The sequence below is a fragment of the Galeopterus variegatus genome, unplaced genomic scaffold (genome assembly GCF_000696425.1).
Source record: "Galeopterus variegatus unplaced genomic scaffold, G_variegatus-3.0.2 Scaffold8067, whole genome shotgun sequence".
Classification (NCBI taxonomy): Eukaryota; Metazoa; Chordata; class Mammalia; order Dermoptera; family Cynocephalidae; genus Galeopterus; species Galeopterus variegatus.
Window position 1 is genome coordinate 65841 of NW_007734178.1, and position 14610 is coordinate 80450.

General features: G+C 34.0%; 1 protein-coding gene across 1 annotated transcript in view; it reads right to left on the bottom strand.

Moving 5' to 3' along the window:
• The window catches only part of ZPLD1 (zona pellucida-like domain containing 1), a 61052-nt gene extending 53281 nt beyond the window's left edge, over positions 1–7771 (bottom strand). The window contains exon 1 of the mRNA XM_008592589.1: positions 7614–7771. The gene's annotated coding sequence lies outside the window, so the exon portion shown is untranslated. The remainder of the gene's footprint in view (positions 1–7613) is intronic.
• Between the last annotated feature and the right edge of the window lie 6839 nt (positions 7772–14610).

Consider the following 14610-nt stretch of genomic DNA (forward strand, 5'->3'; position numbering starts at 1 on the left):
CTAGGTTACAGAACCTTTGTAAAAGGACTTCATGCTTTATCTAGCAGAGTGAGGCAAATAGGCAGAAATTAGACTAACATATTTACCGGATCAAAGTCACTGGTGTCAAGATATTAGAGAATGGGAATTCTGAAGAGGAGGAAAGTTATTACTTCTTAAGAAGTTAGCTTATGAGCTTTTGTGTCTCAGATGAGGTGAACATAATTCTAACAAAATTATAACCCTGCAATAGCCAGAGTTGAGAATGTAAGATATAACTCTAAGCACAACGGGGGGGAGAGGGGAGAGAGGAAGGTGAACAGAGGGATGTATTATTGTGTATGAGACTGCAGAAAGTGTTACATTATTACTGGAAAACCAGGGCCTTTGGCAAATTTGAACATAAATTTTTACAGGCATGGAGATCCCACCTCTTCAGGAAAATTTACTTCACAATATTTTGGTAAATGTTCTAGCAAGAACATGATCAAAACCAAGGCTTATCATGACAGAAATATTTCTACTCACAGACGTACACAAAAGATGTCACCCAGCAATATGTAACCAATTGCCAAATGAATTGCAATGAGTGCTTTTCTGTTTGGTCCATTTATTAAACAGCTTCATGAAAAAGGTGAAATATAAATGGTACTTAAAGAAGAGAAGGGATTAGGTCTTTGAAAAACATTAAATGATCTCATTTTATCCTATATGTGATATTTGAAAATCAAAATAAATTAACTCTCTTCACTAAAAACAAACCAAAGCCATAGAACAAAAAATAGCTCTTCTTAAAACAATCTGCACACCCCTGGAGAGTGGTACTGATCCCCTTAGAAGGATGTTCCATCTAAGGGGATCAGTAACATGAATTAAAATTGAAAAATATGAATTTAGATTAGAATAATCTTTTACAATAATTATTGTGCTAGAATATCAATTAGTGGGTCCACAACAGCATTTTTCATGAAATAGAATAGGATAGAATAGTATAGAAGCAAATGAAATGGAATGGAAAGGAAAATATTAGAGTGCACTATGTATGTACTGTTTTGTAAAATATATATGTGCTGTATATGTGTGTATAGGTGTGTGTGTATATTATCACAATGTAAAATATCTTATTATGAGTCTCATAATTGAAAAGTTTGCAAGCCACTGGTTTAGAACAAGGTACCAACAAGGTACCCATGGCTGAATCTCCCCACCCACAAATGTGTTTTGGTTGACTTCATAGAAGAAACAAACAAGTGGAAATTAGTATTTCAAGACTAAACTAACCACAAGAACAAGGTTGAGAGTAAATATATTTTCCAAGTTTGGGTAAGGACTCAAAGTTGGACTACAGAGTCTGATGGATTATTTGTTTATACCTTGGGAGGATGTTTGTTATATAGTAAGGAAGGAGAAGCAATAGACGTAGGACTTGTCTGTGAATTGAAGGAGAGAAACAGAAAAGTACCTAGAAAAAAATTGGTATCTAGAGAAAACTTTTTCAAAAAGGGAAAAATTTTTATGGCAGAAAAAAGAAATCCAAAGGAAAATATTCAAGAGACTAGAAAGAAGAGGACAATTTATAACAGTAGTGTTTTCTCTTTTGCTCACTGGTGCAATGTTATAATTAATCCCTAGGGAATGGAGACTGAACCTTCTTTTACTTTCTGTTTTCTGATAGATGAGAAAAAAAAAGTCATCCCCTTACATAGCACAGATAATTAATACCTATTTTTCGTGCAAATAAAAGATTAGAACTGACATTTTTAGTTATTTTTTACATAGATCAATTAGCATTAGTACAATCGCAGTTTCTTCTGTAGCATTTCTATCTGTAGCAGCTGCCTTGGATGGGATGTATGATCTGTAGCTAAAGAACAAAGAATGGGCTATAGAAAGCTCAAACTCCCAGCCTTCATTTACTGCACCATGCTTACTAGCTGTGTTAACCAACCAATCACAGAGCTAGGCAGCACAAAATAAGACCTTTTTAAAAGTACATGTCACAGTTTAAAAATTCCATGTTTAAATCTCTAGTTATGTCTCTGCTACCTGAGAGAGAGTCACCCAACTTGTGAATTGTTTTGTAAAAAATCATAGTCTAATTCTCTCTTGTTTTGCAATACTGTCAGAAAGCTACCCTTTGAAAATTGATGTGTGCTCAGAAAATGCAAATTAATTATAACTTTGAATGGAAATAAGAATGTAAGTTTACTCCTCTTGTTTTGTAATACTGTCAGAAAGCTACCCTTTGAAAATTGGTGTGTGCTCAGAAAATGCAAATTAATTATAACTTTGAATGGAAATAAGAATGTAAGTTTACTGGAGAAAAATCTAAAAAACGATCATTACAAAGCCAAATAAAAATGGGAGATTAATATTTTTGAATCCACAGGAGAGTTCCCTGAGTCAAAATAATCTGGTGATCTTCTATCCTGACTGCTAATTCAAAATATCTGAGGAGTTTTAAGAAACACAGATGCCCAAATCTCTTCCTCAGTGATTCTATTAAGCTTCCAGGTTGAGAAACATGGAGATAGAAGAGCAAGATTTTACTATACTTGATATTCTATTCCTAGTGTCTTTTTTTATTGGTAAACACATTTTCTTTTTCTTTATCATTGCTCCATAGCAGAAATCTGAAAACAGAATTTTGAAGGAAGGACAGTGACGCTTACAGGAGTCAGCCAATCAGCCACATAATGTGTTTATGAACCTACTAAGAATAAATTAAGTTTTTATTTATTTGATATAGTTCTGACATGTAAAGTGAAAGGTACTGAATCAGAAGCAAACCATTCATAGGGAAGGAAGTGGGGACCCTTCTTTCCCACTGGGAGACATTTCCTCCAGTGGCTCTTATCAAATGATATAGGATTTTGTGTTTCCTTAAATAACCATGACACTTCACTTCAAGGATGATGATTCCTATAAATGTTTATTTGCCTGATCATGTCATGTCTCTATTTGAAGCCCTACATCATTTTCAAAACCTTTCAGGAGGAAGCCTCAATTCCATGACATGGCAACAACATTCATATTCACCCGCCCAATCTCAGATTTCTGTTTCTCAAACCCATTCCATCTACTCTACGGTTCCCAAAGATATTTGTTCACTTTGCTGCCTCAGTCTGGGAACCAGTTCTTCCCAGCCCCACCCCCTCTTCTCAGGAGCATCTCTCCATTTAGCTTTTCAAGAATCAACTCACACGTAGGTCTTCCTTCAAACCATTCCTCTATCAAAACAACCCTTCTTGCTTATAGAATTGACCACTTCCTCTTCTGTACTCCCACGACAGTCTGTGCACCATTCTATAACAGCAGTTCTAAAAATGTGCTGTATTTAGATCAAGGTTTCTCAATGTTGGCACTATTGACATGGACCATACCATTCTTTGCCGTAGGGTGTCTTAAAGCATCCTTGGCTTCTACCCACTACAGTCCAGGAACTCACCCCACCAAATTATAACACTCAAAAATATCTCCAGACATTGCCCAATGTCTACTGGGTGGAAAAATCACCCCCATTAACTTAAATGTACATCTTTGTTCTCCCCTAATAAATCTGTAAGCTTCGTGAGAGCAAGAGTATTATATTCATCTTTGTAAATACAGAGATACAAAGCAGAGTGCTGGAGTGCCACTGTAGATTCTCAAACAATGTTTGTTAAGTGAATGATTATCTTGTTACAAAAAAGATAGTGCGGTATTGCCAAAATGTGGAAAATTAAGTGTATCAACATCTAGTCCTGATCAAGATGATGCTTTACTTTTTAAATATTCCATCACTAATCAAATTAAAATTTTCAATTTTATCTAAACATAGATCAGATTAAAGCACTTAAATCAACCAACCCATTACTAGAAATAATTTACATTGATTTTTATATGTTTTTAATACAAAAGGAAATGGTATTTGGGATGTAGAAACTGATTTGAGGTAATACCTACATATGTCAAACTCATGGATTAAAAATTGCTTGAATTTAGTTGGTTAAATTTGTTAGGTTTCTAAAAAAATGTTCTACTAGTACTTTTTATGTTCTGTAAATAGCTTTAATTAATTGTTTCACTTTTTTAAGTGTTAAAGTAGTACTTTTTATGCCCTGTAAAATTTTTGTAAAAATTTCAATTTTTACAAAATAAAAAGTCAAACTTAAATAATGCAATCCTTGCTAAGGATCCTTTTCACTCCATTAACAGTGATGTCACATATTTTGCTGGAATTGATAAATCAAGGAATTTTAGAAACCAGACATTTATTACCTTAATTTTAAATACTTATTTAAAATAAGTTTCAAAGCAAGGTTGCCATGCCAGAATTCAAATACATGAGCTCACATACGCATAATACAAAAATACACATAAGTTTTTAAAATGTGTATACTCTGTGGATAATGATTTAAAATCTTTAAAGATTAGTATTTTTTTTAAAAAATTGTGCAATTATTATAACTTATTAGTCCAAATTATGATAAATTACCTTTGAAATAGAAAAGTTTGCCATGAATTATTTCCAATTCCATAATATTTCTTATCTAAAGAAAAATAGTTTAATTTGAAAGTATAACTCATGTAACATAAAGAAGATTTATATTCTGTGGTGTGATTATGGTGTGCTCAACTGAAAGATAGTGTAGTTAGCGAAACTCTGGCTATTTCTCACACAAGCACATTTGAGCAAGTACCATACTTTAAATTCTGATTTATGACAATAAGTTATCTTCATTCTTTCTTACACTTTTGAATGATGTAGTTTAATATTTGATGACCATAATTTTAGTGAAAGGGTCAAATTAATCTCATTTTTTAAAGAATCTTAACTTTACAAACAAATAAAGCCATTGACATTTTCATTTGGCCTCAACTACCTTTTAACTAAACTAAAATACCTTTTGTATTTAGTGTCTGGATTTTTTGCATATATAGTCATGGAAACAACAAAATCATCATACTAATATAACTAACTTTGCTGTTCTTGTGGCTCAGCAGTTTTTTGTTTTTGTTTTTCCAAAATTTGGCTCTATAACTTTTTAAAGCATTTTTTTCACTCTCCAAGAAAAAGTCCATAAAGATCTCTCTATATAATTAGAATTTTTATATTTCTTCATGTGCTAATATATCTTATTATAAGTTCTAGAAAATTAATACTTTAAACCAAGGGGTTGGTAAACTACAGCCTGCAGGCTGAATTCTCCCCATCACCTATTTTTGTATAGCTCATGAGCTAAGAGTACTTTTTACATTTTTTAAATGGTTGAAAAAAAATCAGAAGAAGAATTAACATTTCATGAGAAGTGAAAATTACACGAAATTCAAATTTCAGTGTCTGTGAAGGAAATGTTACTAGAACACAGCTCAGTTGTGTAAGTATTTTCTATGGCTGCTTCTGAGCTATAATGACAGATTTGAGTAGTCATAACAGAGGTCCACAAAGACTAAAATATTTACTATATGGTCCTTTACAAAAATGTTTGCTGACTCTGCTGTAAATAATTAGTCTATGACTATAAACACACGACATGTAAATCTGGAGGATAGGACACAATGTATTTCTAAGGAGATTTCTTTGAATAAATATCACCTTTTTATTATTTTCTCATTAATATATTTTTCTGTAAGCATTGGTAAAGGCAATTGATCATTAGCAATACAATACTTGCCATGATGTTTGTTCTATATTTTTAAAAGGTACTGTTAAATTGGTAGACGCGATCAGCAGCTTTTTTAAAGGTGTACCTTTCTTTACTTCATCACTAAAGTCTTGATAATTTGGAATTCTCATAATTTCCCACTTGAAATAAACTTAGACATCTAATAATAATCAGCAATGACTTTGAATCTGTAAAATTCAGTCTAATGCTTTATCACATCTTGATAAAGCTGTTGTCTGGCTTCCAGCTACACCGTTTTGTAATGAAGAAAAAACACAGCCAACCGAAGTGAGCTTAATTTATAGTCTTAACTAGTTTACAGTCCAGTTTAAGCACAGAAAAAAAATAAAGCACAAATTTGGTAAGTTAACCAAAAAATTGAATTCCTTTCAAGCAAACATTGCTAACAGGTGCTTAAATGTTAACAAAAGATTATCATTCTCTACTAATGAACTTAATGCTACTCAAGTTATTGTAAAAGCTACAAAAACATAAACTGTCAGTAATTTACTATTTGATGCCATAACTAAATAGATTATAGTCTGAACATCTGTTCTTTGTTCAAAAGTTACTTTAAAATAAGATTTTAAGTAAGATTTCCTACCAGAAAAATTCACTTGTTTATTACCTCTGCACCATTATTTAAAAAAAAAAAAAAAAAAGTTTAAGGGGAAAAAAAAAGTTTTAAATGTCTTGGGAAGTATGTAGAATTTGCTACAATATCACCCATAATCTTATTACTGTATTATGTGGCTATTAATGATAATGAGGGCTATATTTTATTTTGAGGATGTTTCTAAAAATCTCTAAAGTGAAAGCACAAGTGGTATATTTCTAGATTTTTACATTTCAGTAAGTATTATAATAATAAAGAGAAATAAAAAAATCACATACAGACATTAAAAAATGTATAACTAGAAGCAATGGTTCAAATAAAACTTCTGAAATGTCACATAAGGTAAGGCTAGTCACTGAAAAATGAAATAATAGAGAGATTTTCGATTTTATATTAATATTAGCTAAATTCAATCTTTTTGTTGTTGCTATTAGATTTATTTAAACTGACAATTTAGAATTGTTTTTCTTTGACCCTTAAAGTGAATTATAAGAAGCCAATTTAGAGGAGCAAAGCAAATAATGTCATAACCCTGAGAACCAGAAAGATTATTATCTCAAATACGTGAACCTAGGAAGTGAGGTCTCTTCTTTAACACCAAAAAGCAACTGGTTTTACCAAAAGTAAAACTGAAGGACCCATTGGAATGGAAAGAGCATTAGCGATCTCCCAAGAAATGGAAATCACAACGTCTCCTCTTAGTTGTAGATGACTTCTCCTAGGTTATATAAGATTCAATGTCAATTCTAACAATATGAGGCCAGTCATTAAAATAATTTTTGTTTAAAAGAAAATCAGTTCATAATTATTTTCAATTATCATATCATTTTTGTAATTAGAGATGATGCCACTCCATCTAGCCAGCTTTTCTGGTGCAGTGAAACCCTGATAAGAAATCTCAAATATAAATTGTCTGTTTGCTTCCATTAATGGAACATCTGTTGTCTATAGTCGAGTGGCAATGGACTGTGGCTTGGATTTATGTCTGAAATAACAATGGTGTGGCAAATCCTGCACAACTTTCAACCTCAAGCCCTACCTGAAGATTGAAGAAGCTGCCAAAAGAGTCAGTCCTTTCCCCAAATCTAATCAAAATATCTGGGATCGATTGCAGCACACAAAATAAAATTTTGTTTCTATCTGTCTGCACCCAAATGCAGGAAGATGTTTTTCATTTCTTTTTACCGTATTTAAGATACTTCCCAACCCCATCATTTATCTGTCACTGGCTCCACAACCACTAGAAGAGCTTTGCTGGAGGTTACCTAGTGTGATTAAAAAAAAATTATTAAATTAAAATGAGCCTTTCGTGCTTACTAAAAAGGCAGCTTTTGCAGTCCCTTTAGGTGGATCCAGCGCTGGGCACTTACCCAAGTCCCTGGTTCTGTGGAGTCAGCTGTCCTCCATGTGCCTGGTTCTGCCGCATGTGAATGAGACTGAGTGTTCAAATGCCTGGACTTAACAAACTCTTTCAGAAAAGATTCCAATCTTCAAATGAGAGAAGAGTTGCTTATTATGAAAAGTCTTTTAGAAAAAGAAAAGTTAAAAAAAAAAAAACACCTGAATTTTAGACAAGCAAATGCTTCCACAGTTCTCAAAGTTTTGCAAGACTAATCATCACCAACATGAAACCTAAGCTCATCATTTATAGACTTCTGTTTCCTTCCAACTATGTCTCTTTCAATTTTCATTTCATTCCCTTACTCCTTTTTTTCCAACTCACTTTTGATCTTCTATTTTACACCATAGAGAAGTCTTGAGTGGTATGTAGGAAGCAAGCCTTAGTCAGCCTGATGAGGGAAAGCCTGCTGGTCTAGAAAAAAAAAAAAATCATACAGTAAGAAATAAGGCCTGAGATTGGACTGGGAGCTAATCTGCACAATTATCAATGTCCTGTTGTGCTTCGTGAAAGATGCCTGGCTTTTTCAATGCTACGTTTCATATAGTGATGAAAATGGGATATGGAATATCATCTTGAAAACTGGTTTGATTGGGATAATAATGACTAAGAGGCCGTCAATGCAAACAAACCCAACAAGACCCAATTGTGAAGAGTAAACTAGACACTGAGTCTGCTTCATAATCTCTGCTTTTGTTTAAGGCCTCCAAACAATTCCCACCCCCTCCAGCCTTTGGATCCTTGGACCCAGTTAGAATGCTAGTCATCTAAGCATTCCACTCCAATAGCTATTATGATTTCTCATTGGAAAGAAAAGTGGAAAGCTGAGATTTGGGTGCTACAGAGAAAGCTTCTCAAGACGCTCAGCCATGGTAAAGCTTTCTTTTATGCACTTCTGTGCTTAGGGATAAGTCTGTAGAAGATTGGAGCCCATTGTGTTGATTTATGTTACTCCATCTGCTGTTTAATAATAATAGCTACCCTGAAAAAGCACAGCGCTCTATCAGTAATACCACCGGCCTATACTTTTATAAGATTTCATTTTATTCAGTTGGCTCAGACTACCTTAACAACATTTACACTCTCAATTACCTCTGCGATGGAGGCAAATTGCCTATGGCTACTGTGAACTGAGATTAAAATTCAAGAGTTCAGCCTCTTAAGATTTCTAGTCAATCCCCTGAACCAAACTCTTTCCCTAAACACTAAGTGATTTTAAAACTAATGTAACCACAAAAAAAAAAAAAAAAAAAAGCCAGGAGCTATTCACATTGCCTTGTGTCTCCTGTTTAGTGTTGAGAGAGAATTTGGTACTTTCTACACCAGACAAATCCAGGCTCCTGTTTTGTTTTTCAGGGATGTGGCAGCTCCATAAATAAGCACACTTGTTCTACCCCTGAGGAAATATGAGGTACCTGAACCCACTGATTTTTTTGAATACCATTAATATAAACTTCCTTTTATTTGGGGGGGAATTTTTATTAAAAACATAAAAAGCAAGTGTAGGAAACCTCTTTTAGGTCTTCCTAATTATGTTGACAGGAGCTGTACTTTTCCTCACTCGCCAGAGGCACATGTCCGTTTTACTCTATAATGAAGCTTTCAAGCCAGATGTTTTTTGGCCATGTTTCAGGTTTCCCTTTGAATGCGTATCTGCCATGTCTTCCACCGTTTGAAAACTGAAAATGAAAATGCAACAGGTTCGAGGAGCAATTAATAAATTCTGTCATTTATAGAAAAAAATCAGTAGCTTCTGTCCTACAAGAAAATGAGCATTTCATAAATATTGAATACCGCTACCCACATACTCTACAAGTTGGTTAGCTAAAAAGACAGTGATTCCATTAGAGGCTTTCAGTTGAGATAAAATAGCTGACATTGTTTGTTACTCTTTTACTTTTAAAATGTGATGAACAGCAATCTCGTACATTCCACAAAATTCCACGAGAAAATTTTACCAGTTACTGAAAACTCTAAGCCTTTATTAAGGGGATTTCTTGTCTCACAAGCTGTGTGACTTGGATGAATATTTAATTAGTTGTACATGTAGCATATGCTTCTATTAGGGAATAATTTTAGCCATATAAAATATTCATTAGTATCTGATAGTACCACAAGTGGAAAGCTGAGCAGTTATCCTGTCCAGAAAAAGACTTAGTTCATGTTTCATAATCAGAGAAAAGGTGACCAGTGCCCCCTAGTTCCTAACGAAGGTTGAATTTAGAGTAAGAAATCACCCTGACTAATAACCATTTCCTCAAACTAGATGGCTCTTTCCCAACATCCTTCAAAAGTCATATAACTAAACCCTCAATGATTGAATTACTCCAGCTAGAAAATGAAAGTTAAAAGCCCTCCTTGTCACATGGAGCTATAATAAAGCATAGTTAATAAGTCAGTACTTTAGGATCTTGCTTACAAGAGAGTTATATCCCTCACATCATTCAATATAAGCATCTTTTCAATATGGGAAAAGCAAGTTACATTTGTCTTTAAAGCAAAGTTTTATCTTTACACTAAAGCATTGTACTGTAAAACAATCATATGAAATTTGTATCTATGTCGAATGTTCTCATCACACAGAAATAAGTTTTGTAATGATGATTATACTAATTATCCTGATTCCATCTTCACACATTGTATACAGGTATTAATATTCAACTCTTGGTTACAGCCCAGTGTTATAACACCAAGGTCAAAGGTTTGGATCCCCATATACTGGCCAACACCAAAAAATACAAATAAGATAAATAATAAATAAATAAATAAAAATACAAGTCTGACAAGTCAATAGTATTTTCTTACTAGAAAAAAATGAGATCATTTCCTGCTTGTGCTTTTTGAGCCCAATTAGCTAGAGTAGCATTATCTGTTGCAGAGTGGACCTCCTACACTGATTTTTACATTCATTTTACTGAATGTCTATAGGGCCCAACATTACAGTTTTACATATATATTTTCATCATATAAAAAGTACCCACATCTTGAAGAGGAAAAATGGCAACTCCAAATGTACCATCTAGATATCAGTTTTCTTAAAATCTTTTCAAAGTACTTTGGTCATAATATCATAGCTACTTTTTTACACATTCAGAAAGGAATTAAGATTGCATTAGCATAATAAAACAGGATGACAGATGAAAAACAAAATCAATCAGGTTAAAAAGTTTTTTAGTTTTTCAAACATATGGCTTGACCTACACAAACATAAGAATAAGAATGCAATGTATATGGAAAAGCATTCGCTCCCTGAGCCTTTCTTCATGAATGAAACAAAATTAATCAGTTTTTCTTCATCACGTAAAAAAATTTTCTCTTCCTTCTAACCCCTGTCCATATAGCCAACTTTAAATATAGCAAAGAGGATTTTTATGTATATGTATATACACACACACACACAGAATACTACATAATTTTTGTTTCAAGACAGTCATTATTTGTTTAACTAATTTTATAGAAACCATTGTCCGCAAAGGAGTCTTCTTTTTTTCATCTTTTATTGATGATTGACACATAATAATTCTACATATTTATGGAGGACAACGGGATGTTTCTATACATATATACGTTGTGTAATGATGAAATCAGAATAATTAGCATATTCATCACCTTAAACAATTATCATTAATTTGCAATGAGAATGTTCAAAAACCTTTCTTCTAGATATTTCGAAATACACAATATATTTTTGTTAACTTTAGTCATCTGTTTACCCAATAGAACATCAGAGCTTATTTTTTCCATCTAATTGTTTACCTATTCTAGAAAATAAGTATATGTCCTTTTTCTTTTTCCTATGCCAGAGACATAAAATTTATTAGGATGTTTACGAAGTTTCTCAATTTCCAGAAAGATACCACCCAAGACTGGCAACAGAATTCCCAAAGCTCCCCAGGAAAGATATGTTTTAATATGAAGGAATCAAACGACTTTGGAAAGCCCAAAGGCATCCACCTATTAAAATAGCACTTGGTTACAGACAACAGCTACGTGCTTATTGAAAGTCTCTTGGTTTCTTGTTTTTGGTGGGGGTTGGGGGGTTGTCAGTGATAGTGCCACCTTGTTCCAACTTCTTTTTTTTTTTATTTTTATTTTTTTTTATTTTGTCAATATACAATGTGGTTGATTATTATGGCCCATCACCGAAACCTCCCTCCCTCCTCCCTCTCCCCCCTCCCACCCAAGAATGTCCTTTCCGTTTGCTTGTTGTAACACCCTCAAAAAAATTGTAGTTGTTATATCTCCCCCCCCCCGGTTTGTGTGTGTGTGTGTATGTGTGTGTGTGTGTATGTGTGTGTGTGTGTATGTGTGTGTGTGTGTATGTGTGTGTGTGTGTATGTGTGTGTGTGTGTATGTGTGTGTGTGTGTATGTGTGTGTGTGTGTATGTGTGTGTGTGTGTATGTGTGTGTGTGTGTATGTGTGTGTGTGTGTATGTGTGTGTGTGTGTATGTGTGTGTGTGTGTATGTGTGTGTGTGTGTATGTGTGTGTGTGTGTATGTGTGTGTGTGTGTATGTGTGTGTGTGTGTATGTGTGTGTGTGTGTATGTGTGTGTGTGTGTATGTGTGTGTGTGTGTATGTGTGTGTGTGTGTATGTGTGTGTGTGTGTATGTGTGTGTGTGTGTATGTGTGTGTGTGTGTATGTGTGTGTGTGTGTATGTGTGTGTGTGTGTATGTGTGTGTGTGTGTATGTGTGTGTGTGTGTATGTGTGTGTGTGTGTATGTGTGTGTGTGTGTATGTGTGTGTGTGTGTGAGTGAATTTATTTATTTATTTTTAGCTCCCACCAATAAGTGAGAACATGTGGTATTTCTTTTTCTCTGCCTGACTCATTTCACTTAATATTGTTCTCTCAAGGTCCATCCACCCAACTTCTAAAGCGGAGTAAGTTAGTTGTAGATGCTGAGTCGGAGGGATGCTAAAGCTTCTGGTTTGACTCCTTCATTGTCAGGCACTGAGCAAAGCAGCCATTGATCAGCTGCATCTTGGGATACAAGGCTCACAGCAGGGCTGAGTAAAGATTGAGAGGTTGATGTTTTCCAGGCCTGGGATTGGCTTGCAGGAGTTGAGCAGAAAGCAGGTGGGCACACAGGGCTGAGGAATATGGCAGGGTGCAGGACAGGTCCTTTTTTAATAAGGAAGAAAATAAACCATTTATTGATATAAAATAAGCCACTACACAATCAATAAGTAGCAATGAAGCTATTAAATGAATAAAAATGAGCTTCATAGCAACAAATAATTAAAGTTTCCATTTTTTTTTTTTTTACTTTGGAGCAAGAGCCTATGAACATCATTAAGACCTTTGTCTACAGTGTGGATCCAAGACTACAAACAAATACAACATAACATTGTAAATTTTACTGTTAAAAAAATAGCCTTTTAAAAAAATATGTGATTTAACATGAACTCTAGAATAAGTGTAGTTAATTTCATTCATTAATATTTTATGTATCTATATATTTATTCATTCATTCTTGATAAATCTAAGTATAATAAGCACCAAAGGACAGATGGTTTAGGTGTGGTCTAGCAGGAATAAAACAACAAGTTTCTACTCTGAGCTGTGCATCTTGTTAGCTATGTAAAACCTATTCATAGGCTTTAAATTTTTCAATTGTCAAATAAAAGTCATGGAATCGCTTGAAAATCACTTAAATAACAGTAGAGGCCATCTAATTAATTCAGTCCCCCACCCGATATTTGAATCTCCCCTAACCATTCATGTATGGTATCTCTCTCTCTCACACACACACATACAGAGACACATAGTCACAAGATACACACACAAAGATATACAACATATATTCCTATCAAATTAAACCAGCCAGTATGTCCTGGTAAAACCCCCTACAATGGAGAGTTCATCTGTTCCTGATGTAGTAGACATTTTATCCTTGTGGCAACTGTGACTATTAGAAAATCCAAAAAGAAAAGGGCTTATTTTTAAAAAAGAAAGAAAAAAAAGAAAATTCATCCTTATATTGAAGTAAACTCTAACTGTTCTTCTTCCTTAACAATATAAATTATGTATGAGTGCACTATATATTTCAATACAGCAAATTGAATATAGTAATTGCATCATATCCAACTTTTCAATTTTTTCAGGCAAAACAAGCTTAGTTCCTTCAACCATTCTTCTTATGATTGATAAGTTTAAATCTTTCTCAATATCATGGTCACTTCTAACTATCCTACAGCTAGTCTGGTTCTTCTCCTGGATGTCTGGTTCCAGAATCAAACATGATCTTCTAGAAGGGGTCTAATGAGCATACAGCACAGAGTAGAAAGGTACCACTGCTTTCTTGTTACACATTCCCTGCCTCTCAAAACAGATTTTTATTAAGTAAATTGATGATTAATTTTATGTGTCAACTTGTGTAGGATATATTACCCAGTTCGGTCAAATATCAGTCTAGATGTTGCTATGAAGATAGTTTTCCTATGTGATTAACATTTACAATCACTAGACTTAGTTTTTTTGTTGTTTGTTTGTTTTTTAATTTTAATATTTATTTGTACATATTTGTGGGGTACAATATATTGTTTTGATACATGTGTATTCTGTACATGAGCCACTTAGGGTAGAGAGCACAGCTTTGTACCCGTTAGTCAGCAGACTTTGAGCAAAACAGATTGCCGTCCAAAATGTGGATGGGCCTCATCCCATGTAAAGGCCTTAAGAGCAAAGACAAGATTTCTGAAGAAGAAGCAATTCTGCAACATAGAAATTCTGCCTATGGTTCCCACCTGCTGTCCTGTTCTTCAGATTTTAAACTCAAAACTGCAACATCAACCCCTACCTGAATTTCCAGTCTGCAAGCCAGTCCTACAGAATTTGGACTTCCTAGCCCCCAAAATTGCATGAGCCAATCTCTTTTTTTAAAAAAACTTTTGATAAATAATAGATGGACAGACAGGCAGATAGATGATAGATATAAAGATAGAGATAGAGATAGAAATATATCTT